We start from the raw sequence: 24,701 nt of genomic DNA, 5'->3' as shown, positions 1-24,701 counted from the left end.
TAGTGTATCTAAAATTAACGTGACAAATGAACTCTCCATGCCGCTTCGTGAAATAGACATCAATAAAGATGTTCTCGGATTAAACAGACGGGGTGAGGTTTCCGTGTGGCTGAGGAGCAAAAGGCAAATGCAAACAAGGACTACAAGTAGCAGCACACTGCCATGCACTAAGACACGTGTAAACACTAGAAACATGGATACATGGAAACTTCATTCCTGCTTTAGTTCATATATGACAATTAGAAGCTCTTCTTGCGCGTTTTGATCAAAATTGTGTTGGGCCCATCTACTGTACCATACGCAAGGTGGCTTCCAAAAGATGGGACCTACACTAACAGTCTTTCGTCCCCTGGGCTTTTGGCCTACAGAATTTAATGGCGATGTAGAATCCAGCTATATCACACTCTGACTAAAAGCCTTGGGCAGATGGGTAGCAGTGCATGGTCCAAAAAGAGGAAGCCACTCCTCCAAATGTACAATGCAAAATTAGACATGCGCAGTTGGTATATGAGCTACTCGGGTGGCAGCAGCAGCTTCTCTGCAATTGCGCCGTTACTTGGAGCAATGGATCAGGGGCGAGTCATTGAGCAGATCGGTGGAAGTGCATGGTCAAAAAGGGAGACGCCGCTCCTCCAAATACAGTTGTGTTCAAAATAATAGCAATGTGTTTAAAAAAGTGAATAAAGCTCAAAATCCTTCTAATAGCTTTTATTTCCATACACACAAATGCATTGGGAACACTGCACATTCTATTCCAAATCAAAACATGAAGAAAAATCTATCATTAGGATATATATAAAATGTGTGTTGTTCCTCAATAAAAATTGAAGAAAAGTGAATATTAGACTGTTCAAAAAGATAGCAGTGTTTGTATTCTTCTTTACAAACTCAAACATTCACTATATAAACTGAAAAATGTCTGATGATTTTGCTTTCCTTTGAATCACTTCACTAATATTTAGTTGTATAACCGCTGTTTCTGAGAACTGCTGGACGTCTGTGTTGCATGGAGTCAACCAACTTCTGGCCCCTGTGAACAAGTATTCCAGCCCAGGATGATTGGACTACATTCCACAGTTCTTCTCTATTTCTTGGTTTTGCCTCAGACCGGGGGATTGGGCTGGCCTGTCACGGCTGGAGGTGGGGGAAACCCCCAGCCGTGCGGTGCCAGGAGATGGTAGGGTTACCACTTGGCCAAACAACACAGAATTAGGGAGCAGGTCACCTCCTGTTGCGTCCCTAACTCTGACCCTGTCTCCTACCTGCATGGGCCGACCTTGATGGTAGGAGGGCCCATACTCAGGAACCTCGGATCCCTGCTGACCCTCCGCAGATCCCTGACCTAGGAGCTGGGTGAGACGACCTACTCCTCCTTGGCACGGAGGAGCAGGAGTCTCAATGGCCAAGCAACAAGGGGAAACAGAAAACACCTTATGGCAGTGACAGGCAAATGGAACCAACACATCACTTACCTGCCACAGACAACAAACCCTGGAACCCATGTGCAGGTGCTGCAGTTCTGAACACCAACGGACACAGCACACACCAGACATCACACAGGAACCCAGGACCATAAGCTGCAATAATAAGTAAACCCCACACACACCTTCATAACACCGTGAAACATAGTTTTATGACCAGAAGGGAGGCCCCTACTGGTAGATGGTAATGTACAGGAGGTTGCTCCAGCTATGCCTGGCTGAAAGCAACCTACTGAGCCAAGCCAGAGAACGAGGCTATATAGGCCTAGGTGGCCACACCCACCAGTCAGAACACACCCAGTGACATCACACACACTGAGAAGAGAATTAACCCTTCCAGCACCACAGGAAAGGGAAAACACCAACTTAAAGGGGAAGTACACACAATACATAACACACACCAACACACTCACCTGTTACCGCCAGCAACGGCATGCGTGGCAACCATGTTCTGGGGAACAGCCAGCAGGCCGAGAACCTGCCACCACATGGACACAGCAACAGACGTTGCCGCGGACAACCGCAGGTGAAGGAAGGTGTCTCCGTGCATACAACACATGACCTCGTGCACCACAAACAGACAAAGGGAGTGCACAAAAAACACGTTGCCAAGGGCAACCGCACGCATGCCTGTTATCCGCGGCAACCGCACCTGAGGCAAACCACTAAGTGCCCCCAGCTGCGGTTGACACAACACCAAAACCGCGGGTAACTGCATGCGGCTCCCAAGGAGTCACGACCATGACCAAGGGTCGTGACATGGCCACTCCATAACGTCAATCTTGTTGGTCTGGAACCAAGATGTTGCGCGTTTACTGGTGTGTTTGGGGTCGTTGTCTTGTTGGAACACCCATTTCAAGGGCATTTCCTCTTCAGCATAAGGCAGCATGACCTCTTCAAGTATTCTGATGTATTCAAACTGATCCATGATCCCTGGTATGCGATAAATAGGCCCAACACCGTAGTATGAGAAACATCCCCATACTATGATGCTTGCGCCACCATGCTTCACTGTCTTCACTGTGTACTGTGGCTTGAATTCAGTGTTTGGGGGTCGTCTGACAAACTGTCTCCGGCCACTAGACCCAAAAAGTACAATCTTACTTTCATCAGTCCACAAAATGTCTTTGTGCTCTTTGGCAAATTGTAACCTCTTCAGCACAAGTCTTTTTTTCAACAGTGGGACTTTTCGGGGGCTTCTTGCAGATAGCTTGGCTTCACATAGGCGTCCTCTAATTGTAACAGTGCTCACAGGTAACTTTAGACCTTCTTTGATCTTCCTGGAGCTGATTGTTGCCTGAGTCCTTGCCATTTTGGCTATTCTTCTATCCATTCGAATGGTAGTTTTCTGCTTTCTTCCACGTCTTTCAGGTTTTGGTTTCCATTTTAAAGCATTTGCGATCGTTTTAGCTGAGCAGCCTATCATTTTCTGCACTTCTTTAGATGTTTTCCCCTCTCTAATCAACTTTTTAATCAAGAGAACTGCACTGTAACCAGTATGTACAACATTTGCTGCCTTCCTTCCTTAAATAAGGGCAATAATTGCCACCTGTTTTTCAAAGAATGAATTAGTTCACTCATTGAACTCCACACTGCTATTATTTTGAACATGCCCCTTTCAATAAGTGATTTAATTACAGAGAATCAGCAGCATGCACGTCATGACTGTTGGGTCTGTTGGATTTCTATTACTCTACTACACCTGCTAGTAAATTATTTGCCCAGTAGAAATATAATTTCTACCAAAAACAGTGATTGATCAGGTTAGTGATGTCTGACTGCTATTATTTTGAACACAACTGTATACAGTGCAAAAAAACAAAGTTAAACCAGTACCTTTAAACAATATGAAAAAAAGGGGTTCAGGTGCATGCTACCATGGCTGCCATGTAAAAGCAAACAAGGACTATAAGTAGCAATACACTACCATGCACCAAGACACATGCAAACAATAGAAACATTAATACATGTTAACTGCGTAGCTGCTATACTTTCTATATGAGAATTAGAAGCTCTTTGAGCACATTTGATCAAAATTGTGTCAGTCCCATCTACCAGAAAAAAAGGTGGTTTCAAAAGACCCGCACTAAAAGACATACCTGCCTGAGCTTTTGACCTACAACATTTCTACATGCTATATTGCCCTGAAATGTTGTAGGCCAAAAGCACAGGACAAGTCTGATAATGTAGGGTGTAGGTCCCATCTGTTGGAGCCACCTTTTCTCTGGTAGATGGGCCAGGCACAATTTTTATAAAAAATTGAAAAATGAATTACCTCGCGCTTTGTGGTAACGAATCATTTTTTCCGAAACTGATCGCTGAAGATAAAAAAATATGCTATAAAAATCATGGAGAGGCCTTCTGCTCACATCTTGAATGAATTAAACCCGTCAAAGGACCCGAGTCAAGCGTCTTGACCTCACCACATGATTACACTGTAAGCGCACGGCACTAAACTTTTGTCTAGAGATATTACTGTAGTTTTAGTACTCCACTCCCTACTGGGGTAAGATTTTCTCTTTTTTTTGCAACTTTTATGAAAGTCAAAGCTGGTAGGTCCAGCTGTACAACTAATTAACATAGCTAACTTCATCACCCACTTTTCAAAAGCGGCATAAAAGGCAAAAAGTCATACTGGATTCTGGCAGCTACTGGAATGACAGTGGATAGTATGATTTACCATAATTGTTGTCAAATAGACAAAGTCTTCATGGGGCACCATCCAACCTAAAGGCAGCCTCGGGGGCCTACAATTTTTAAGTTTTCACCATCTCTTACAAGAGGCAGCCAAGGCTGTTTCGGCTATTATGACTGGCCCTCAAGTGAAGTAATAACTCTTCAAGCTCATAGCCTGTGAATATTTTATTCTTAAGTTCACAAGGTACAATGGACCTATGAGCATAATAACTGTTGTGATCATTTGAAGCCAATTAAAAAAAATATATGTTAAACCGAGTTGTTTGAAGCAATCTTAGAAATTATCAAAACTATTTCACCAATGTTACCTGATATCAATTCTTCATTAATATAGAGGATTATTTATAGGAGCACTGGAGATATTTAACTTAATGCTGTGAGGACAGAACAAGCTGTACCCCTGTTCCCCACAGTGATGAATGGAGGCAATGTACTGCATAGTACAGTAACATCTCGTTGATTACTCCACTGGATATGATTCCCAAGCTGTTGGCGGCTGCTGATCATATTTTGCACCAATAATACCAGGGATATCATAACATTACAGAAACTTGGCACCAGGGTCAGAACCATATGGCTGCCAGTTGAAGCACTTCCACTGGAACTTGTCGGAATCACTATGGAGCTGGACTTTGCATCCATACAATATCATGGCATTTTTTTTTTCACACAAATATTTCTGTTGCTCTTTTTCCATGAGAATATTACATTGAAGAAACATTTTCTGAAATCTGAAACATGGCAAATAGTTTCGCTGAAGAAAAGCTAATAACTGCCAATTTGTGAAGCATTTGAAGAGTCGTGAAACAGGGAACTATAGACAGAAATGTAGGTCTATAGTTAAAAGGTAGTTTTGGATAGAGATGAGCAAATCCATTCTACAATTCAGAAATTAGACAAAAATCTTTCAAAAAGTGATTATTCTATGAGTCAGAATTCTGTATGATTTAATTTGTGAGAAAGAGGGTAAAGGAGAGAGACAGAGAGAGACTCTTCCAGGTGATCAGATTGATCTTTGATTTGGATTGAACTTATTTGGACCCAAATCGAATCGGACGATTTGGCTGAATCGGGAACGAATCAAAATGTAAGAAAATATCTCAACTTCAGTTTTGGATTAAAATATGCTCAATTCTGTCAACTTGACATTATATACGGTAGGGAACCACTTGATCGGCACAACTTCAATGTGGTGAATACGAATAGACTACAAGGGGATTATGTGATGTAGTGAGCAACTTGATCTACGTATTGTAAATCACTAAATGCAATTTAAAACAAAAATTATGTTCAACGTGACAAAAATGTGGCATAACAGAACAATTTTGCCAAATCTGCATTTTATTGCAACGTTGAGTTTGAAGGTATTTTGCTCAATTGGCACTTCCCTTAATTTTCCAATAGTTTGGAATTGGTTGGGTCTTTTGACACTTGATATGTTTTTGTATTGGTCATCCTATTACAGTGGAATAAAAAAACTTGTGTATGACCTGCACATGCTTCAAAAACATAACAAAGCTTATATTCACCGATCCCCTGCCATTGCTATTCTGACTATTCCGAGGTCCCCACCGTACTCCACTTCCTGCTTCTGTACTGACACCACTGGAAATGCCTGTGAATACCAGTTAGCCATTCACATAGCTGCAGCAACTGATTGGCTGGGTGACATTCACAGACATTTCCTACCATGTTGGGGAGGAGCAGTAAGCAGACTTTGGCACTGTTGGAACGGTAACAGCAGGGGCAGGGGTGGACTGGGAACTTAACGTGGCCCCATGTGTTAGGCAAATCCAAACTGACAGAAGGCAGGACCAACAGAAGCAATCAGGGCCAGAAATACCTTAGCGCAGAACAAACTTTCACCCCAGCAGAAGCAAATACCACAGTGCAGCACAAAATACTGCCCCAGCAGAACCAAATACCACAGTGCAGCACAAAATACTGCCCCAGCAGAACCAAGTACTACAGTGCAGCACAAAATACTGCCCCAGCAGAACCAAGTACTACAGTGTAGCACAAAATACTGCCCCAGCAGAACCAAATACCACAGTGCAGCACAAAATACTGCCCCAGCAGAACCAAGTACTGCAGTGTAGCACAAAATACTGCCCCAGCAGAACCAAATACCACAGTGCAGCACAAAATACTGCCCCAGCGGAACCAAGTACTACAGTGTAGCACAAAATACTGCCCCAGCAGAACCAAATACCACAGTGCAACACAAAATACTGCCCCAGCAGAACCAAGTACTACAGTGCAGCACAAAATACTGCCCCAGCAGAACCAAGTACTACAGTGTAGCACAAAATACTGCCCCAGCAGAACCAAATACCACAGTGCAGCACAAAATACTGCCCCAGCAGAACCAAATACCACAGTGCAGCACAAAATACTGCCCCAGCAGAACCAAGTACTACAGTGCAGCACAAAATACTGCCCCAGCAGAACCAAATAACACAGTGGAGCACAAAATACTGCCCCAGCAGAACCAAATACAACAGTGCAGCACAAAATACTGCCCCAGCAAAACCAAGTACTACAGTGCAACCCAAAATACCGCCCCAACACAACGAAGTATGAAAGTGCAGCACAAAATACCGCCCCAGTAGAACCAAATAACACAGTGTAGGACAAAATAATCCCGACCCTCTTGCAGTATTCCACTATATTACCTTCCTGAGCACAATAATACATTAGTATACACTATTAATTAGCATTAATTAATAGTGAGAGCATCAGATTTTTTGGTACCCAGCTGGTGGCCGTGAAGAGGGCTCATGCGGCCCCATAGGCATTTGCATCCTGTGAAATTTCCCTGTATGGTCTATGGCCAGTCTGCCTCTGAGCAGGGGATCAGTGAAGTGACTATAAGCTATGTTGTCTCCTCTGTCTAACATCTGTAGCCCATGACCAAGCTTTTTTTTATCATGACAACCCCATGAGGCTAGCCCAGCAATCAGCTGATTGGTGCAGGCAAACCTTCGGTGCTGCAGAAACTCTTTTCAATCAGCCGTTTTCGCTAGAGGAACCTCTTTCTGGTCATACAGGACTTTCCTCCTGCAGCAGCCACTATAAGGAAAATGCGGTAATACAGACAGACCAGTTAAATAAATCATCATTCATATAATATGTGCACAGGCCTTATCCCCCAGAGCAAAGGCCACAGTTTCCAAAAATTCCAGACAAACTTCTAACCGAGATGATATTTGACCTTATCCTCTAGAGTTGCAATTGCATTTATTTCAGCAACAAAACAATGTAGTAACCTGTTAATAGAATAAGGTCAGGCAAAGTTAAACCACATGTGCGCTCCTTGGCCAGCAATAGCACAACACTTGTTTCCAACACCATTAAATCGTACTGTGAAAAGATATGAATTTTAAGATGAAAGATGATGATTTAAGGAGTGACGGTATCTGTTATTGCCCTGTAGCATTTTGTCTTTTATTATTGACGGGCCCCAGCATTCTTGTTTAACAGGGTTTCCCTTTACTAATAAATTCCTTTCTGGCTTTGAAATATGGGTTGTCGTGTGAGAGCATAGTCAAATATTTGCAAATTAGTGTTCAGTCAAAATATCTCAAACCTGCAGAGGCAGAGTAGAAAGTCAGCGGAGACTATGAATACGTGCAGTAAATATCACGTTAGGAGTTACATGTTCACTATATGCTGTATGATATCATGTTGTGGAAAGTCTAAGGCTGGGTTCAGACCTGAGCGTTCAGGATGGAGCGCTCTTTATGCGCGATTGTATGCGCGTTTACAATCTCGGCTCCGGAACAAGCGAACACCCATTGTCGCGCATTCCCCCGGAAGTCTATGTATGGGAACGCGCGACAAGACGCCCCAAAGAAGCTCCTGTACTTCTTGGGGCGTCAGGCGTTTTACAGCGCGATCGTACGCGCTATAAAACGCTCAGGTGAGAACCATTCCCATAGGGAATCATTGGTTCTTGCCTGTTGAGCGTTTTACAGCGCGTAGGAACGCGCTGTAAAACGCTCAGGTCTGAACCCAGCCTTAGGCCCCTTGCAGACGAGAGAGTATTCCGCGCGGGTGCAATGCGTGATGCAAACGCATTGCGCCCGCAAGGAATCCGGACCCATTCATTTCAATGGGGCTGTGTACATGTGTGTTGGTTTTCACGCATCACTTATGCGTTGCGTGAAAATCGCACCATGCTCTATATTCTGCGATTTTCACGCAACGCTGGCCCCATAGAAGTGAATGGGGCTGCGTGAAAATCAAATCTGCAAGCAAGTGCGGATGTGATGCGTTTTTCACGGATGGTTGCTAAGAGATGTTGTTTGTATACCTTCAGGTTTTTATCACGCATTGCACCAGCGTGGTAAAAACTGAACTACTGAATGCAATCGCAGGCAAAACTGAATGACTTTGCCTGCGAAATCGTGCATTTTTCACTGAATGCATTCACAACGCATACGGACCTAATCCGGACACGCTCGTCTGCGAGGGGCCTTAAAGAGATTTTCCAGGACTATAATATTGATGTTCAATCCTTAAAGGGATTGTCCCACAAAAAATGTTCTACATTTTTCAAACCAGCGCCTGGATCTGAATACTTTTGCAAGTGTAGCCACTGAGCTATTCACTGAACTCTATCTGTATAGCGCCACCTGCTGTTTGTCCTTTTTCTGTCCTGCTCACTGAGGCGAATGCACATGCACAGTTCTATCATTTAACTGCCACCATCTGCAGTAGAAAGGGCATGCCCCCTGAGAAAGTGCATGCCCCCTGAGCTGCCAGAATAAAATAAATCTAGCTGAGCAACCGCAGTAATGAATGGCACATCTCTGGATCCATGTGAGGTGCAGGGCTGGTTCTATTTGTGAGAAAAAGACTGTAAAATGTCCGTTTTTTTTTTTACAATAATGATATGAGAGGATGTTTGATCGATACTGAATGTATCATTAGAGATGGCCTTGTGGGTCGCCCAGCGGTTGTTTCGCAGCGAACTTTGCTATATTCGAGCCCGCCATATTCTTTTACATTGTGAAGAACTTTGACCCATGACACATCCATCAGGTGGTACAGGACAGCCACTTGAGACGTTTCAGCACATGGACATATACATACCTTATAAATAATCCTGATCTGGCCGCCATTTTACATTCAGTGTTTTGCCAGTGTAGGGAGAGGTTGCTGTGTGGAGCAGGGACAGGCTGTTAGGGACACCAAACGCTAGCTAATAGGGCCACAAAAGTCCTTTTAAGCACTAGTATAGGTGTGCTATCTATATGTGTGATACACAGTGGTGTGCGATATACTTATAATATACTTTCTAACATAGAAAGTACTGTATTTTTCGCCCTATAAGACGCAGCTGCCCATAAGACACATCTAGGTTTTTGAGGAGGAAAAAAAAAATAAGAAAATTTTATTTTTTAACCAAAAAGTGTGCTTTTGGTGGGTTTTGAACCTCAGGACGGTGATACAGATGTCTATGCTACGGCAGGGAAGGGAGAGGTGTGTCCCCTCCTGTTCCTCTGATAGGCTGCTAGCACTAGGCCAGCAGCCTATCAGAGGACAGTGCAGGTGGCGCGATTACTTAATCGCGCCGCCTGAGCCATATAGCGAGGGACACAGGCCGGAAGAGGCCTGCATCGCATCGCTGGAGGTAAGTATAAGTGTTTTTTTTGTTTTTTTTAATATAGGTACAATACTGGATCATGATGGGGGGGCTACTGGAACATGATAAGGGGGGGCTACTGGCACATAAGGATGACTACTGGCACATAAGGGGGGCTACTGGCACATGATGGGGGCTGCTGGTACATTGGGGGGATATTGGTACATGATAAGGGGGCTACTGGCACATAAGGGGGCTATTGGCACATGATATGGGGGCTACTGGCACATAAGGGGGGCTGCTGGCACATGGGGCGGCTATTGGCACATGATAAGGGGGCTACTGGCACATAAGCGGGGCTACTGGCACATGATAAGGGCAGGCTCCTGGCACATAAGGGGGCTACTGGCACATAAGGGGGCTACTGGCACATGAGGGCGGCTACTGGCACATAAGGGGGACTACTGGCACTTAATAAGGGGGGCTACTGGCACATGATAGGGTGGGCCACTCTGGCTACTGGCACATGATATGGGGGGCTCTGGCTGCTGGCACATGATGGTGGGGGGCTCCTATTACTGGCACATGATTGGGGGGCATCTATGGGGGTCACATCTTACTGGCACATGATTGGGGGGCATCTATTATGGCACTTATTACTGGCAGATTATTGGGTAGCACTATAGGGGCATCTACTGAGGCTAAAAAGAAGGGGTATTTTATATGGGGGGCTCTGTATAGGGGCATTTTATACTGGGACACATTATTGTGGGTACTATGGGGAAGCGGAGGAGCATTATGGGGTCATCTACGGGGGCACTGAGAAGGGGTATTTTATATTTGCACATTATGGGAACATTAACTGGGGGCATTACAAAGGGGTATGTTTTGCACAATATAAGGAGAATTATTACTACTGGGGGCGGGCATGCTGGTGGGCTTTATTACTCCCCCATGGTATGACCCCCTAGTAGCAGCACCGGCCTCTACCTGCTCTGCTCTCCCTCTGCCCCTTCTCCAAATCCTCATTATGAAATCTTTTATAAACAAGTAAATAATGATGCAATGCTGTGGGGCTAGTATGCAACTTTTTCCAGGGCTGGTTTTTATCCCCAGTCAGGCCCTGCTTATAGGGCGAAAAATACGGTATATTATAGTGCATTTGTATTGTGCAGCAGTTGTGTGCGGTTCTGCTGCGATACTGCAGCCACACAGAGGGACAAACGCTATTAGAAAAAATAATTTCTACTGGTGTGATTAACCAGTTGCCCCCCCCAAAAAACTGATTGAGGCAGGGGTGTTATATACCAATAATATACTTTCTATATAGTGCATTTAGGTAGTGCAGCATTTGTTTGCAGTTTTGCTGCGTTACCTCAGCTACACAGAGTGACAAACACTATTGGAACCAATCATTTCTACTGGTGTGATTTACCAGTTGCCCCCCCAAAAAAACTGATTGAGGCAGGGGTGTGGTATACCTTCTTCCACAAATACTGCTCTTTTATAGGGACTTTTGTCACAGGGTCATTTTGAAAATGACAGGCAGAGGAGGAGGCAGGCCATTCCACAGGGGTGGTAGGGGTCGGGCAGGTGCACCAGGCCGGAGCCTAAGTGGGAAGTTGCAGAAGGTGAGTGCGATTATGTCAAAGGACGCACCAGACTTGGTTGAGTGGCTCACTCAGCCTTCCGCTTCTGCACCCTCCTCATCCTCTGTATCTGCACGCTCTTCACTCTCTGCTGTGTGCATCTCCAAAGACACCACCACCACCATATCCCCTCCGCTCCGAATCCACAGTTCTTTGCTGTCAGGTGAATGCCTCTTGGCTAATTTTTGGGGCCTGTACTGGCCGACAGTTACATATTTTATCTCTAGCCACATAATCACACCCTTGTCTCACTCCTCTGCCTCTCATTATGATGGCGTATGAACCGCATTCACCATAAGGACCTTCTAATGTCACAGGGTCATGTGACTGTGCCCCTTACCCTGTACTGTGCCCCTCACCCCGTACTGTTCCCCCCTTATACACTGCATTGTGCTCTCTTACCACACCCTGTGCAGTGCCCTAGTCATTCCCTGTACTGTGCCCTCTTATACCCTTTTATCCGGTCACGGTATGGCGGTGTTATCCGGTCACTGTACAGAGGTGTTATCTGGTCAATGTATGGCGGTGGTATTCAATAACTGGATGGCCATAACTGTATCCCTTTCCCTGCCCACACCATCCTTTTTTAGACCTGACATGAGCAAGAAAAATATGCAGATTGCGGTGTTAAGGACCTTTGCGCCACAATCTGTGTCAGAAATATGCCTAACATAGACGTATTTCTATAGAATTAATGATCACCTAATTGTATTATTATTCGGGGGTAGGGCTAATATTTTTTATATTATATAGATTCTAGTGTATTATACTGTGCCCTGTACTTCCCAGTAGAAAATGATCCTTGGGAAACACAGTCCTCATCCCTGACCACCAGGACCAGGTAGCGCTCTGTCAGTACATGGCGGTCTCCCCTCTCCGCCACGCTGCTCCTCTGTGTACTGGGGCTTATTCTGATACTAGGGCTGGGTTCACATCCTTTTTTTGCCATCCATTTAATGTATACCAAAAATGTATGCGTTACCAGATGCCTCAGACTGATGCCGTACAGTGGCGTCCGTTCACCATACAGTTCCATGGTATAAAAAAAATTCACTGTTAACATATGCATTTTTTTTATGGACTCTGCAGGATACAAAAACGTGGAGTGCTGCACATTTGTATAGATCAAACCGATAGGAAATAAAAAATGTCTAGGCTCCAGCAGGGCACATTTTTGAGAGTTTCCCTTTAAGACGCAAAAAAATGGCACCTGATTAAAATACTTATTTTTTGTGGGAATTTTTGCCAATGATCCCCCTCTGGTATATCACTGTCCATGTTGTAGGACTATTTGTGTACTTCTAGTAAGTGTTTGCTAGCTGCAAATATGAGCTGAAGGTTTTTCAGGTTCGCCTGCAATTAAAGTGAATAAGGGCCCGACACGCACTTGCGGTTCGCGAACATTTGATCGCGTTTCGTGAACCATCCTGGCCGATGTTCGTCCATCACTATGTATCAGCATAACAATGAAGAGAGTGCAGTTTATTATTTCTTTTTAGTGATATCTTAAAGGGGTTGTACAGAATCAGTAAAAGCAAACCTGGCATTTTTTTTTCCCAAAACAGTTCCACATCTGTCAATGGGTTCTATGTGGTGTTGCAGCTCAGCCCCATTTACTCAATGAGGCTAAGCTGTAGTACCAGTCAAAACCTATGGCCAGGTGAGGTACTATTTCTAGAAGATAGCATCCATATTTTCGAACCTTCTCAACCCCCTTTCATGTCCAGTGTTTTATTCTAACCCTGTCCAATTGTCATGGCCTTCTTTGCTCAAAATAATTAAAGAGGTGGTTCACAGTGTATTTAAATTTATTTAGCCTATATTTTAGAAAAGTTTCTGCCGGGATTTGAACTCATGACCTTCTGTATTAGAGGCAAGGCACTTACAGTAACCACTCAGCTATAATAGCTGCATAGCCTGTTACTTAAAAAAAAAAATATATATATATATATATATATATGTATATATATATATATGAGACTTCTACTGTACTGTACTTCTATTGAGACCTATACAGTATTAGTAAATGGCTATGCAGATATATTGTATAGTGGTTAAAGTTCTGTGGTATGATGCAGAATCTGTGAGTTCAAATCCCCTCACATTTTTTCAGAAATAGAGGTTAAACTAGATTTATATAGTTTATATTTTTTTTTGTAATTGTAAAAAATGTATGGCACAAAATAAATGTGGAATTGCTAAAAAAAAAAAAGAATATATCTATATCTATCTATCTATCTATCTATATATATATAAATATCAAAAATAGGCAGCACTCCAGGAAATAAATGAATAAACAATCACCTTTTATTCACCCATGCACTTTTGCTTGAGAAAGGCTCTAGTGCTGAGCCGAAACGTTGCGCTGCCCACATGGCTGAATAAAAGGTGATTGTTTATTCATTTATTTCCTGGAGTGCTGCCTATTTTTGATATTTTTGTATTGAAAGGACTGCTTATCCTTTGGGCCGTGCACCCTTCTACTGATTGAATCCTCTGTGCTGCCATATATATATATATATATATATATATATATATATATATAGTAAAATTATGGCAGCACCAACCAAAAAACAGGTGGGTGCTAGCTCAAAGGGAAAAAGCTTACCCAAATGTATATTGAAAAAATAGAGCAGCACTCCAAAGTAGCAGTAAAAAATGGTATCTTTATTCACCCACAGGTGATGCGACGTTTCGGCTCCAACCAGAAGCCTTTCTTAAGCAAAGGCTTGAGAAAGGCTTCAGCTTGGAGCCGAAACATTGCGTCACCTATGGGTGAATAAAGAAACCATTTTTTACTGTTACTTTGGAGTGCTCCTCTATTTTTTCATTATATATATATATATATATATATATGTATATTCATACTTCTGATATATATGAATGCATAATATGTGGAAAACTACTACTGATCTATTAGCAATAATATATTTACGCATATTATAATATATTATATATTCTAAATATATAATGATATGTGTAAATATATTATGGCTAAAAACATATATATATATATATATATATATATATATGTTTAAATTAAGTTTAGCCTCCATTTCTGAAAAAAATTGTGACACAATTTGAACTCACAGCTTCTGCATCACAGCTCAGAACTTTAACCACTACACTATATAGCTGCATAGCCAAAAATATGAGACTTTTACTGTATAGGTCTCAGTAGAAGTACAGTACAGTAGAAGTCTCATATTTATTTATATTTTTTTTAGGTAACAGGCTATGCAGCTATTATAGCTGAGTGGTTAAGTGCCTTACCTCTAATACAGAAGGTTGTGAGTTTGAATCCCGGCAGAAACTTTTCTGAAATACAGGCTAAATTAGATTTAAATACACTGGGATGTCCCCAAGCACTGACTCCATGTATGGACGTAGCTATATATGGAGTCAGAGCAGGGACTCCTAAGGCAAACTAGAGTCCCGGCACCCTCCCCTCTTCAGAGCAGGCGGTGCCTGGTGTCTGGAGTTCTCCCATTGACTTCCATTGTGCTCGGGTGCTTGGGTAGAACACCCGAGCATCGCGAAGTGTTCTACATGAGCACTTTGGTGCTCGATCAACACTACCCTGGACCTGATCACTTATTTATACTGCTTGTTTTTTCACCTTTTTTTAAAAGAATTTCACCTTCGGAATGGTTGCTGTTATGCTTTATTCCAACAACCTTGTGTGGCACTGGGCAAAGCTCTCAGCAGCCATGATTTGTCCATTTCTGCTAATTTCTCGCACAGTAACATTACATGTACACACAAATGTATTTTACAGAATACCTAAAAAAAACTCTGTTCTTTTACTAAAGCCGCCTTAAAGCTGAACAGACCTCACCCTGTCTTGATTTATCAGATGGTTACTGGTGACACTGAGGCCTATATATTCATCTTGACACAATGAGGACAGACCAGATGTAAGCATCAAGCCAATAGCCCAGCTCTAGGGGAGCTTACAGATTAACCCCTTTGATGCCGCGCATGCCTATAACAACCAGCATTGTCTTTCAAAAATCCTGTATTCATTTCAGATTCTCTACAAGGCTTTTTGGAGACTGTGCTTGACCATGATTTATAAAGTGACAGCTGAGTACTTGTAACCTGGCAGAGTATAGTGTAAAGGGATTCTGAGGGAAAAATACGAATGATTATTCCAAAAGCTTTAAAACCGAGGACATTCTATCGAGTGATGATATCCTCAGCTGGATCATCCCAAAAGCTGCTCTCCAGACACAGCTCATAAGCACAACCTTATCAGTTGTGCGGAAAAAGGCAACAGAAATACCATAAAATACCAATGTCTTGCATTTTTTAAGGCTCTAGTAAGAAATATTTTGAGATTTATTGATTTTAGACATTTCATTTAGATTGTGTACCACGTAGTGATTCTTGAATTTGTAAATTTGAAGTTGTAACAAGTTGTTTAGTTCTCTTAACTTGATTAACACGAGTTGGTCACAATTAAGTACAAGAACAAAGAATGTGTGCAAAAAAGAAAAACTCATCCTTAAAGGGTTTTTGGGGAATTTTAATATTGATGATCTATCCTCAGGATTAGTAGTCAGTTCCAGCATCGGATTGAAGTTCCTTGGGACTACCAGAGAAAATTATTCTGAAGGCTCACCCTCTGTGTATATAGGATCTTATGAGCCCTGTTTTATTTAGGGGGTCCACTTGGGGTCCAGCTTGGGCCCATCGGAGGATCCTCTGGTACTCTGGTGGTCCAGTCCGACCCTGGACAGCTACTTCCATTGTGCCTCTGTGAATTGTGGCTACTGTGTAGTATCCAGCACTGGATCTACTCCAAGATAGCTGATTAGTGGGGGTCCAGGGTGTTGGACCCCCACCAATCAGATATTGATGATCTATCCTGAGGATAGGCCATAAATACAAAAGCCCCTGAAAACCTCTTTTAAGACGTAGCTAGTTTATCTTTGGTCTACCTGTGGAGCTTTTAGAATATTTCAAAAGTTTTTAAGTTCATGAAAGCATATGCTAATGTTCTGCTTCTTATGACACAGCCACACCCCTTATTACTAGTAGCCACACCCATATTGGTGGTAGACACTACCCCTTCTTACTAATAGCCACCCCACCTACTTGAATTTAGTATTACAAGTATATCTAATCACATCTCTATGTGATCCCTTTGCTCCTCTGAATGATCACCTCTGGAGTAGCACATACCTGTGATATCTCAGGAGACTAGACTTCTGTATAGGATATTAGAGTCATCACATAAGATTCTCTGACCTCAGTTTCTCAACTGGTTATTTATTAGGAATACCTATGGCAATATTCCTATTTGTCCCTAAATGTGCAAACCCAATGCCTTGGAAGTTAGCATAGCAGCTTGGGTCGATATTACCAAAGACATATACACTATCTGCTGTAGGTTGTGTAGGACATATATTAACACAAAACATCTTTTTTGTCCGATTTCAGGAAAGATACATTTTTTCTAATTCCCTATGGGTTAATAGATAGGGTGTGCCCCTTAAGGACTCTTATCTATTTTCTATAGTGGCGGAATGTCCTTGCAAAGCAGATGCATTGTAATGTTTTCAATTAGCACAGTGTAATGCTTAATCTTTCCAGCGGGGGCACTGTATGTGAATTAAATGCTTGAGGCCACAGATGATCATTATAGGTCACAGGATCAGAGCACCCTGTGATCATCTTATTGGCAAGAGACCCTACTACTGCAGGGTATGGTGTTTTAAACTTTTCCCATCATCTTAAAGGGATTTTCCTGAATCACTATGGTTCTCAACGGATGTGTAATTGTTAACCTCATGTACATTTTTTTATTTATTTTTCAATTTGGACTCTCCGGACCCGTTTTCACGATGTAAACCAATCCATCTGCTTGGTTTCCACCCTGTACGTAGCACTTCCTGTTGCTGTTTCCAACCAAACCCATGATGCTCTTTTCCTTTCTAAAACGCCACAGCTAGTTTATACCTCCTCCCACCGAGCTAGATACATCGACACAACACAATCACTGCCTTTGTTGCTGCTTTGACACGCCCATGGACATGACATCACAGTAAATAAGAAACATGGTCAGCCCAGAACAGAAAAATTGTGGATAGGAGCAATAACGGATAAAAGAAACTTATTACAAAATTGCAGCGACCTTCATGAATGATTACTTTAAAGGATGTTGATGCAAACTGAAAAACCCATTTACTGTAAAATTACTGTAACCTATAGGACTTGGTAAGAATGCATTTTGAGCAGTATTCCTCCTGTGAACACATAGAGCAGATTGGCTCCTTCTCTGGAAATATCTCGAAAGCCCTGATGCAAGTTTAGCCAAGTGATTTACACGTTGAAATTGTCTTTGGTCCTCCACCCTGGAGTTCCAATTTATCAGAGAGTGAAAAATCCCCATGGTTGAATTTTGGCACAGATATTACAATGCAATAAAGCCAGAATACATAATATGTTTACATGGGAGAGAAACTAATTCAATAACTATAAGTGCAAAATATAAGTTATTATATAATAAACGTCTAGGGTAATGTCCTTTTAAATGACTGGAACCCTGCAGGATTTATTCAGGTTCATATGAAGTGGTGGGTGATGGTTTTGAATCTTTTAATGAGCAGAGCCACACACGCTGCCCACGCCTGGCCCCGTGCTCTGTTTCTTTTTCCTAACACCCTCTGTCACTGAGCTGTCTTGGCAGACTGTCCGGGGCCCTGTCCAGGTGCTCGAAGCACAACGATCTTCTAGGCTGCATACAAAGGCACCAGTTCCAATAACCCACAGGTGGTTTTTATGGAGCATAGGACACCCTTCACACTTCACATTCAGACTTGGCAATTTACTTTCCAAATGGAAACCAAGTCTATGTCTGCTCTGTTTACATATAGCTGAATTGTATGGGTCAGCCTGTCCAACCAGTACAATTAACCATTTCACTGAATCGGAGCAAACAGTGCACCAGACCACAGCAGAGGTTAATAGGCGGTAGACGATAGGGTGGTCTGCAGAAACATATTTGCCTTTATTATACTTTTTTTTACTCCCCCGGTTTCCATCTCATAAATGGTATATGAATGATATAGCACTTTAGTGTTTTCACCTGTAAGAAATTAGGCACAGCTATGTTGTAAATATTTCCTGGACTGCTTATATACGTATATATCCATATAATTTTATACAATACAATATGCAGCCACTAGGAATATGTTGATAGGAGCTCGTGACTAGAGGCAAACAAATTTCTGCTGTGATTTGCCTACAATTCATTGACCATTTAAAATGGCCATACGTGCTATATAAAAAAGTCACCTAAACATACCAATCTTAAAGGATTTGCCAACTATACTATGAAAGATTCCCCAACCTTTTGTACTGTAGGTCGCAAACCATGTTCAAAAATGACAGATGGTGCTGAGCCCCACTGAGTAGTAAAAATAAATTATCCTATTATATATGTGGCCCATTGATAAGACTTTAACCCTTGGGATAATGGGGTAGGCCGATAGACAACATGTATCACTGTCTATGGGAGTGTCGAGTACACTGGTGCTCAACTGCTTCTTTCCACAGACAGGGATGGACTAGGAAGTTATAGTGGCTCTGAAAAACACCTAACAGTGGCCCCAAGTTGTAGGAGAAAACAAATTAACAGAAGGTGGGGCAACACAAGTAGATAGGAACAGCAGAAGTAGGCGGGGAGCAGCTATACCTTAGTGCAGCACAAAATACCACCCCAGCAGAACCAAATATCACAGTGCAGCACTAAATACCACCCCAGCAGAACCAAATATCACAGTGCAGCACTAAATACCACCCCAGCAGAACCAAATATCACAGTGCAGCACAAAATACCACCCCAGCAGAACCAAATATCACAGTGCAGCACTAAATACCACCCCAGCAGAACCAAATATCACAGTGCAGCACTAAATACCACCCCAGCAGAACCAAATATCACAGTGCAGCACTAAATACCACCCCAGCAGAACCAAATATCACAGTGCAGCACTAAATACCACTCCAGCAGAACCAAATATCACAGTGCAGCACTAAATACCACCCCAGCAGAACCAAATATCACAGTGCAGCACTAAATACCACCACAGCAGAACCAAATATCACAGTGCAGCACAAAATACCACCCCAGCAGAACCAAATATCACAGTGCAGCACTAAATACCACCCCAGCAGAACCAAATATCACAGTGCAGCACTAAATACCACCCCAGCAGAACCAAATATCACAGTGCAGCACTAAATACCACCCCAGCAGAACCAAATATCACAGTGCAGCACTAAATACCACCCCAGCAGAAAAATTATCACAGTGCAGCACTAAATACCACCCCAGCAGAACCAAATATCACAGTGCAGCACAAAAATAACCGTAGCTGAACCAAGCATTACAATGCAGCAGAAAATACTGCTTTAGCAGAACCAAATACTGCAGTACAGCAGAAAATACTGCCAACCCCTTAGGATGATACAGTTGAATTCAGGAGGGCACCTGCAGCAACCGGCTACGTGCTTAAGTACAGTATCTGATGTTCCTAGCAATAATTAGGTGGCCCCCTGGCATCAGCCCACTGGGAAATTTCCCTATAGGGTCTATAGTCAGTCTGCACCTATCTACAGGTTACTTAAGGGCCCTGTTCTCATGATTGTTAGGGGTCCTAGCAGTCAAACCACTAATTCCCACCCATTCTTTGGATAGTTGATAAATGTTGTTCGTGGACCAACCCCTTTTCCTGCCAGTGAGCTAGTTTTGACACTAGGACCATGTTGTAGTAATGCTATTGACAGTTCCCCGAATTCTTATTATTGGTCCGGTTCCCGGCAGATCCCCCCACCCAACTCACACCCACACCATAATCAGACATTTACTGTATCTTTAAATATGTATCTTAAAGCCATCAAGCCTGCCAATGCCCATAATATTTATAGTAATGCTGTCAAAGGTAATTGGATGTTCTTTAGTGTTACTCAGTCATCGAGGCTAGCAGGGTTCATGTAGGCAGCTGGAGATTTTATTGAAAGCTCCACACTGGCATCTTTTGCTTAAGGTCCTAGAGGCCACATACCCATAGGAAACTTGTTTTAAGGGTTAGGGTTCCATCTATAATTTTGAAGGTTATTTCTGTGTGTTAATGCATTTATATGTATTAATAACTAGAGAAGAGAGAATTTCCTACATTTTGATAGAATCAGCCATCAGATTCGATTTGGTCCGAATAAAGTCAGTCCAAATCGAGATTGCCCCAATTACCCTGAAAGGTTGTGTATAAGACTCTGAGGTCTGCTAGAACGTAGCTGACCTGGTACATATGCACTTGGCAGCTGATTATCCCATGTACATATGTGCCCGCGTTGCTGATAAGTAATAGACCCCAGTGGCAGGTGATTGGTTCCAAAGCCAGCTCCAAATGATTTTGTATTCAACTGGACCTTTGGAAACCATTATTGTGAGAAAGCCTGGGCACACTGTAGGATCTTCTGGCTCTCTGGTGGGACAGGCAGATTCTAGTTACTTGTGTTGTAATATTTAACTATTTTCTACACTATAGTCTTCAGTAAAGCCATGTAGCAGAAGAAAAAGTGACCAACTTCCAACAGGGCCTCATTAAGATCGAAATATCCACAATATAAAATACGATAAAATATATGCAGGCAAATCATATTAGAAATATTAATAAAGTGCTGTGATTCAGCTAAAATGAATTTGCCGTCCCAATGGTGCAGTATGTTTGCTCTATTGAAAATTTAGCCCAAGTTACTTCCTTGCTGAGTGCCGTAAAAGTAAACTATTCCACACTGGGTTTTTATTATGCTCTACTACAGTTTCAGGTTTACGAATTGCTTTACAGTTGTAGATATTTCTTGGTACAGACTGCTACAGTTATGTGTAAATTATACTCTTCATTGCAAACCTGGTTTCTAACTTATGAGTGTTATGTTGAAGTAAATCCCCTACCTTGGAGACCCCAACTGCCTCTTTGGCAATGTATTTGTATAGTCTGTTGACAGATTAAAGATGGCTTTAACCGCTTCTTGCCCAATGACAAACTATTTTTAACGAACAGTGGGTTTAGAATGCTGTATCAACCAGTGGTTCCTAACCGTAGGCTAAATCTAAGGGCGTTATCCAGGCAGTTTTGTGGTATTCACCCTTTAACCCCTATACAGTGATCTGGATTTCACTGCAGGGAAAACACCAAGGCACTACCTCCTGTAGTTGTCCCGGTGTCGTTGACAGCTGACCCATAGGGCACTAAGAGATCAGGCAAAACTCATAGTCAGTAAAAGGCCAATGTCAGACCAGGCAGAGTTTATTCGAATCCTTGAGATGGGTCTAAGGTCAAGGCAAAAAAGACTCAATATAATCAGGCACCAGTTAGCCAGTAAGAAATCGAGCAAAGGTCAGTACACAGGCAGACAAATGACACAGAACATCTTTGCAGGGACTAGCGCACTAGAACATCCATTGCTCAGTCACCCTCCCACTGGGAAAAGTGCCTACAATATCCCAAGTTTACCATTGCACATTAGCCCTTTAAGAGCCAGGAAGCATTCCCTATGGGACTAAATCCCAGCAGTCCAGGGCAGATGATGACCTGCAAGAGGGGACACGAGAATCTGGAGGCTAGGCCCACTGCTAGAGAGCAGAGGAGGGCCATTAGGTCAGCAGCAGCACGGTGAATGAATAGGTGCCTCTCCCACCCATACCAGGCTTACACGCTATAGGAAAAGGCACTGAAGGAAAACAGACTATGGAAGCACACGTAAGCCAGCGCATTTTCCTATATTGTGTAGGCGTGGCCACTGCTACTGGATTGCAGAGTGATCATAACCTCTGGATACGAGCCGTGTATAATGTGATGAAAAAATTAATCCAGCCGACAAAGGAGGCAATGTGCCTTTGTCTACATGATAAATGCCATTTGCTAAAGTGAGACAACCCCTTTAAATATTTCTCGTAGTAATGCAATTAGGAAATACTTGCTTCATTTTATGCAGATTAAAGAGTACAGCCACACGGTCAGGTTTTGGAAGACAAAATCAGGAGTGAATCATAAAAAGAGAGAAAAGTATACAGGACAGACACGACGTCTCTTCTTTTTTGAATCCACTCCTGATATTGGCTTCTAAAACTGCATCAGGAAACCTGACCGCGTGGCCGGACCCTCACAAAACATGATGTCCTTGCTGATTTAAACAAGAAAGGTCTTGTGCTGCTCGAACAAGCGGACACTGGTAAAAAAGTATTTCACAGGTACATTATGTAACCCGTCAATGAATTGTGTTATGGTTGGATTATGTGATGGAATATTTGTTAGAGAGGGGAGTGTGGGGTTTCTCTCTGGTAGATAGGGTAAGCGGGCGCAGTACAGAGACAAAATACAAATTCTTAACTCAAAACGTCAGTGTTTATTCACACTTGAGGCAATTGCACAAAACAGCACTTTGCAGTCTTGGTGTTAATTCACATACAATGGAAAGTTCATATAACACAAGTCACCTTGCTGGCAGTTCTGCCTCCAGTAGTCCACAGCAGGCTTTAAGGGGCCTGTTTCCCCAGCGTGCGGCTCTCAGCTCTCCAGCGTGGCACAAAGCCTCAGATACCAAAAACAGAGGTATCTCTGCTGAGCCCAGCTGCCTATTTAAGGACAGCCAGTTGCTGCCAAAAACCAGGGAGGCACTTAAACTCCGGTCCAGTATTTGACCTCACCTGGCTGGAAAACAGCCCAGCCACACATGCTGGGAGGAAAATACCTGCCTTGCCAGACACAACCCCTCACTGTGTCACAGAAGGTAGTGTATGGAGTTTTTTCCGCTCCCTAGATAGATTTTTATACATTTCTTTTTAGATGGTTTTTAGACTTTCTTTTTTACATTTAGAGAATACTGACTCTCTCGTGTTATTTAGAAAGGAATAAACAGAAGTATCTATTAAGTTTTCAGTCTCCTACATACAGTAACAGCTTTCTTTGTACAGGTGTCTTTTGACCTTGTACTCTAAGGTATGAAAGACAAGTCCCATGACCATGTTCTTCTCCAATAGTGGTATATACACATTGTAGGCATCTGCGTATGTAAACAGAGCTAGCGGTGACAGACTTTACTTAGCTCAGCAGATTTAAAAGTCAACTTTATTTAGCATCCAGCATATGATCACTGGGATATCCACCAATCGCTATAGTCATTGCTTCCCCCATTTCTACTCATCTGAGTGGGTGAGCATGTATCCTAATGTAACAGACTGCTGTACTTGGTGGTTTTCATTGCCCCATAGGTTAGGTGATAAATGGTCTTTGTGGGACAAACCCTTTAAATTTTTATATGAATCTCCTAATCAACCTGCCTGTCAGCATACAGCCACTAGGGGGAAAAAAACTAAAGACGGATTTGCACAGCACCTATTGTATTCAAATATAACTTCATCTTTGTGGCTGCAGGTAGGCAAAATGTTACAATTTAACCCTATATGAAGAGAAGCAGGAATTTCTATCTCTCTGTCAGAAAGACAGAGTTTGGTTCCGTACAAAGATGTAATATGAAATAAATCGACATAACTTTCAAATTGTTGTAGCGAAAAACAACATGGGCCCGAACGGCTCCCCTATGCTGAGATTAAGGGACCATTTGGTTGTTGTGGCAGCCTCGGCCCTTCTGAAGGATTTGAGGCCTATCATAGCAAACGTCCAATAGAGCCTTGCCTGTAGCATAATGAATCTCCCATAGACTGTAATTGTAATTCATTGCAGTCTATGGGATAAGCAATCAGATGATCGCATGTTTAGGGGCTTAAAAAAGTTGTTTTTAATATAAAAATTCAAATTACTCCTTTTTCCCCATATTAAAAATAAAAAATAAACATTAAAAAAATAAGGATCATTTGCATCACTGCATTCCAAAATGGGGGAAATATTAAAATATAAATGTATTTAACCCATATGGTAAATGTCATAACAGAAAACAGGTTTTTTTGTCACTTCACCTCCCCTAAAAAATTGAATAAAAGGTGATCAAAAAGTCCTACACGCTTCAAAATGGTATCAATAAAAACTACAGAATGCCCCACAAAAAAAAAGATTACCCCTAAGCCAGCTCCATAGACATAAAAAAGTTATGGACATCAGAATATAGTGTGGCAAAGAAATATTTTTTTTTTCCAGAAAGTTACATTTTTAAGTATTAAAACACAAGAAAAACTATAGTATGGTATCACTGTAATCATACGTACTGTGGGGATTTTCTCTGGTAGACAGGCTAGCGGACACAGTACAGAGGCAA

At 42.4% G+C, this 24,701-nt stretch overlaps 1 protein-coding gene across 1 annotated transcript in view; it reads left to right on the top strand.

Moving 5' to 3' along the window:
* LOC122944237 (voltage-dependent calcium channel subunit alpha-2/delta-3-like) overlaps nt 1-24,701 on the top strand; it is a 234,698-nt gene that overhangs the window by 83,355 nt on the left and 126,642 nt on the right. The gene's annotated exons all lie outside the window — the stretch shown is intronic.

Source organism: Bufo gargarizans, chromosome 7 (assembly GCF_014858855.1).
Source record: "Bufo gargarizans isolate SCDJY-AF-19 chromosome 7, ASM1485885v1, whole genome shotgun sequence".
Classification (NCBI taxonomy): domain Eukaryota; kingdom Metazoa; phylum Chordata; class Amphibia; order Anura; family Bufonidae; genus Bufo; species Bufo gargarizans.
Note: the sequence above shows the minus strand (reverse complement) of the source record. Positions and strands in the feature narration are given on the sequence as shown.